A 6,000-nucleotide genomic window follows, 5' to 3' on the forward strand; every position below is an offset into this window, starting at 1 on the left:
AGTATACTTAATCTTGGAAGCATCTCTTCAAATCTCAATTTTTTAAAAAAAATTTAAATGTTTTTTTAAGATTTGTTTATTTTGTATACAGTGTTCTGCCTGCATGTATCCCTGCCTGCCAGAAGAGGGCACCAGATCTCATTACAGATGGTTGTTACCCATCATGGGGTTGCTGAGACTTGAACTCAGAACCTCTGGAAAAGCAGCCAGTGCTCTTAACCTCTGAGCCCTCTCTTCAGTGCTTTTAACCTCTGAACCATCTCTTCAGCCCTAAATCTCAATTTCTTGATCTTACAAATGTTACTGAGTCTTCTCAGCTTGAGACTTCCATATGACCTTTGAATACTTTTTGCTTTATTTTGTTCAAAAGTTGAATCAATTATTTCATCAATATGCCACATTAATTCATTCCTCTCCTTTCTCTGCTCTTTCCAACATTTGACTAAATAGGGCCCCCCAGGAGTATAATAATGCACACACTGCCACAGCCAAAACCTCAAGAGCCCTTCTCTTGTGAACTGAAATAGGAATAACACCAGTGGGGCTATGCAATTCTGGAATAAAGGGTTATATAATAAGCATTGTTTGAAATCATTTCCAAAAAGAAAGAAAAACAAAAATGGCCAGCAACACGATATATGCATTCAACCATGTGTGTCCTTTAAGTGTAGCATGATAATAATATTTAAATAAGTTCTTAAAACTTTTCAACTCTCATGACTTGTTAGAAAGAGCATCAGAACACATATAAAGGTTGTCATAGGAAATAAATCAAATGATGCACAGTAAGTTAGCACAACGTTTGCAAAACAGTGTATGATATATCCTGGTCAAGCTTATTTGTAGTCTTTCATTCTTTTCCAAATAGTTATTTTTTTTCCTTGAGATAGACTAGCATACTTCTCTGGGTCCTATGATCCTCATTTTCATTCCTACCTCTAAAACTGGCCTTACACTACAAATTACTTGGTATTCACTCCTATTTCCTTTCCTGTCCCCAGAATTGAATCTTAAAATTGAATCCCACCTCTTCCAAGAAGCAGGCCCCTGACTCCCTTGACAACTAATAGTGACATCTTTTCTGAAATTCCAAATTTTTGTTCACATAACTCATTTTATGCATATTTGCTAAATTATTAGGAAAGTGGTAAACTATATAGAAAAACAAATGATAGTGTTAAGCTTCAGTTCAGGCTTATAGAGACTCTACTAATTTGGACTTGACCTTGATTGTTTTGCTTTAGTCAGGTTATTTTGTTTAGTCTTTTATAAAATGGTCACAGGAATTACTCTAATGTCTGAGATTGTCATAGGGGTCAGATAGGACAACCTATTCACCTTGATTGTGGTTAGTGAGGAATAAATGATTATTTCCTTTTATTTCATGTGTCTTATTCCTAACTGTATTGTAAGATTTTGAAGAGCTGAGATTATGTGTGGGAAGTACAATGGCTTTCAAACTATTTTGCAACAGTTATTATGGTAATCCATAAAAAATCACTTGTATTATGCCTTAGTCCATTCATTACTATAAAATATAGAATAAATTTACATATATATAACTCTGAATATATATGCATATAAATACACATTCACAGAATATGAGCACATCCATATTTTAGGAAGTTTCATAAAATACTCTCATTGTGTGAGATGCAATCCATTGTATTTATTGTCTCTCATTCTATTCTTTTTTAATATTCAATTTCTAACCACAAAATTGCTTTCTAGGTCCACCAATGAGCTTGAGTATGCATTTAAAATAGTGGAGCATATTGAAAAACTATATCATAGACACAGATATTTGTTGAATGTGTTATCTGTGACATGGACATTTTCTTCACATCTCTTCTTCCAGTCTCCTTAAACGTCTTCCTGCCAAGGAGAATCAGGCAAATGAGATATGTGCTTCTCACTTGGTAACTTGGACTCTGAGTCATGCTGTATTTGAGATATGTCCTTTTATATAAACCGCACAGCATAAGTATGCTATGAGTTCTGACATTCCACTTACAGTTTTGGCAGGTGTCATTACACATTGCCCTTTTGCTGGCATATGCCACTGTGCTAATGCATGAAGTTACATAAACCCTCTGGGTTCTAGGGTAGCACTGGACACTGTCCTTTGTACATGCATATGGATTTTATTTTCTCAGATCTGTCACAAACTTTCGGCTTCTCATTCCGTTTCTATAAGAGGCTTTGCCTGGCACAGAACAACCTAACACTTCATCTTTACTCCTCTCAAATTGAGAATGAATATTCTTCAAACAATGGAGGAAGCACCAGAGAAAAATGCTACAATTATTTTGGCCTACTTACAATCACTTCCTGATTCTGGTGAGTATACTCCTAGGAAACTCTGAGTTTACTTCTAGAGTTTATCAAAAACTCTAAAACCAACCAGTACCTCCCAATGGAAGCACCTCCTTGTAGAGGGCTCCTTGTTTGGCCTAGCTGCTCAGCTAGCTTACATCCAAAATAATCAAACAGAAACTGTATTAATTAAAACACTGCTTGGCCATTAGCTCTAACTTCTTATTGGCTAACTCTTACGTATAAGTTTACCCCATCTCCATTAATTGGTGTATCACCATGTGGCAGTGGCTTACCAGAGATTCTAACTGGCATCTGTCTCCAGCAGCGGAGGATCCATGGCTTCTCTCTTACAACTCTGCTTTCTTTTTCCCAGCATTCAGTTCTGTCTTCCCTGCCTACCTAAATTCTGCCCTATCATCTAGGCCAAGGAAGTTTCTTTATTCATTAACCAATGAAAGCAACACACAAACAGAAGGATCTCCTACACCACTTCCTAAACTTTCTGCCTCAGGCTTTGCAAGCACAAAGTAAAAAGAACGTGTTCCAGTCATGCCCACTAATCTTTAGCACACATTTTCCAGAGCTCTGCAATTCAAAAATTACAGCCCCTGGAAAAGATGACCCTGGCACTGTACTGAAAAATTATTGGTCTAAGTGAAGTTAACTAATTCTTGCTGTGCAATAGAAACATATAGAAAGTGACTGCCCACCTCAACTACCCTCAGGGAGGTATAGCAACAAGCCAAAAGAAACATGAGCCACAAGCTAGCAATAAAATTAGGGTTGTATGTGCTTGATAATTTTTTTTCTGAGACAGGGTTTCCTGTGTAGCTTTGGAGCCTGTCCTGGAACTCACTCTGTAGACCAGGCTGACCTCAAACGCAAAGAGATCCACCTGCCTCTGTCTCCTGTGTGCTTGGATTTAAAGTATGTATCACTGCCGCCCAGCTTGTGCTGGCTAGTTTTATGTCAACTTGAGAAGCTGAAGTCGTCAGAGAGGGGGGTTCCTCAATTAAGAAAATAGCTCCATAGGATTGGGCTGTAGACAAGCCTATAGGGCATTTTAACGAGGATGGAGGAGGGTTCAGCCCATTGTGGGTAGGGCCACTCTAGGCTAGTGGTCATGGGTGTTATAAGAAAGCAAGCCACAAGAAGCAAGCCAGTAAGCAGTATTCCTCTCTGGCCTCTGCTCCAGGTACAGCCTCCATGTTCTAGTCATCCTGCTTGAGTTCCTGCTCTGACTTCTTTTGATACTGAACAGTGATGTATAAGTGTAAGCCAAATAAACCTTTTCTTCCCCAAGATGTTTTGGCTTTGGTGTTTGTCACAACAATAGAAATCCTAACTAAGACAGTGTATATTAGAAATGGGTTCACTACCACAAAAGTTTCACAAAATGTAGACTCTTAAAACAAGATGTTCACATACATCCCAAGCTTGCATAAAAGAAGCACATTGCATCTTTCCCATGTTTCTTAGTATTCATCACAGATGAGGAAAATAAGACTCAATCTGAAAATCTTTTTTGTTTTATGCAATCTCAAAGACCTAGAAAACTTTAATCAAACCCAAGTAGACATGTTGGAAATAGAGTAATTGTGTTTTACATATGTAATTGTGCTTTGATCAACAATTGATTTTATTTTTCTATATCTTTATTTTTATTTAGCAGGTACTTACTTATTGGGTACTCTGTCGGTATGTGTTACCTTTAAAGGGTAAATTATGAATCATTTGAAGCTGTTTGGAAAAGAATCCAATACTTTCATCATCTTATTAGCATTATTGGACATTCATTTGTGTGTTAATTCTTTGCTTATATGGGTGGAGAAATCAATGTTACCACACTCCTAAAAGAGTCTGTTTAGTAAAGATGGCAAATATAAATGGTCATTTACAGGGAGGGATAATAACTATTTTTATGAGGACAAGAGAGATCTATCTGTTGCAACACCTAGTACGAATGAGTAATTCATAGGAGGAAGGGCACTTGTGGTATTTCAATAGATGGCACATTTTGTGCCTTTTCATTTCATCAACCAGTATAGCATTTAAAAAGTTGCTGTATTTTGTCCCAGTCACCTAAGTCCATTAAGCTTTACCCCTTATAATACACTTTACAGTCTCTGTACCTCAGCTGTCTGATGTGTAGATAAAAAGAGAAACAGTACAGGTTCCAGAGGTTTGAAGTAGTATTTGTCTGATGATGTATTTTCCATACCTGACCCACTTCTCCTTACTACTCTGATGAAGGTTGTCTAACTTCTCAGCTTGATTTTTGCTGGAGGGTTTTGTTTTGTCTGGCTACCAGGACTTCTATTGCCTCCAGAAGTAATTAGAAAATTAACAACTCAAAGGAACATCAGTTGATAACTGATGCTATTGTGGTGCACCAATCATAGCTCCCTTGACACTTTTTAAAAAAATAAATTTATTTTTGTAAATGTTTCATGCAATATATTTTGTCTTATTTCCCTTTCCCAAATCCTCCCAGCTCACCCTCTCCCTACCAATCACCAAAATTTGTATTCTTTCTTTCTAAAAAGGAAACAAAAATACAAACACAGACATAAACAAAAAAAAAACAAACAGAAACAGAACACAAAAGAGAAAAATTACCCAACCAAACAAACCATGGAGTCTACTTCTTATTGACCAACAATTTCTGAGCATTCCCTGGAGTGTGGTTGTCACTCCACTGTGAAGAAAACCCTGATTGTCCTTCTCCCAATAGTTATCAATTGCAAATATGTTCTTAGGGGTGAGACTTGGTGTAGACTTCTTCATTTTCATGCTGGAGTTTATCTAGTTTGAACTTGTGCAGGTCTTGTATATGCTGTCACACTCTCTGAGAGTTCATAATTGAACCAGACCTGTTGGGTCTGCAAAATGTGGTTTCTGTGGAATTATTCACCACCTCAGACTCTTACAACCTTCCCCCTCCTTTTCCACATAGATCACTGAGCCCTAAGGCAATATGATAGGTCTGAAGGGTATGTTTTATATAGTTTTCAGGGTCTCCTTGAAGAATTTTGCTCCAGTCGCCCATATTGGTAGCTGGTTTTAGAATGGACTTTGAACTCGTTGCCATTCCTTCCTTGGACCAGGTCCCTAAGCACCAGCAGCACTACTATACTTTAGAAAAAGTCAACAGCTCTGGAATCCTTAACTCAGGTGTTGTATTTGGGATAACACAAAAACTGACCACAGTTCTTGGCACAGGCAAACATTCAAAATGGAGAGTTAATATAGTGTGCTAGTATTGTTTTCTTCTGATCAAGCATTTCCTGCAGCTCTTAATCTGCCTCTAGGCTAAAACGGGTAAGAAATCAGGCTGATAGCAGTAGACACACCCCTTCAGATTTCTCTCCAAGTTGCTGGGGGTCCATTGTACATAAGATGCTTTGTGAATAATGCAGACTTGTAGTTCTGCATTTTGCCTTTTCCCATTTTTCATTTTGAAGAGTCTTCAGTGGATTACAAACTCAGACATAGAATCTTATTACCAATTTTTAGTTTCTTAGCTATAATAGTCAAGAAAATAGATGCCAAATGGATTTGGTGATTCATTTCCATTGCAGTATCTATGGCAGCATATAATAAATTGAATCAAAGCAGTCTAGAACTATGAAGAAACTGCAGATCATGTTTTCCTAAATGGAAAAGCTGTCATTCAGAAAG

This window comes from Myodes glareolus, chromosome X (genome assembly GCF_982192425.1).
Source record: "Myodes glareolus chromosome X, mMyoGla1.1, whole genome shotgun sequence".
In the NCBI taxonomy this organism is placed as follows: domain Eukaryota; kingdom Metazoa; phylum Chordata; class Mammalia; order Rodentia; family Cricetidae; genus Myodes; species Myodes glareolus.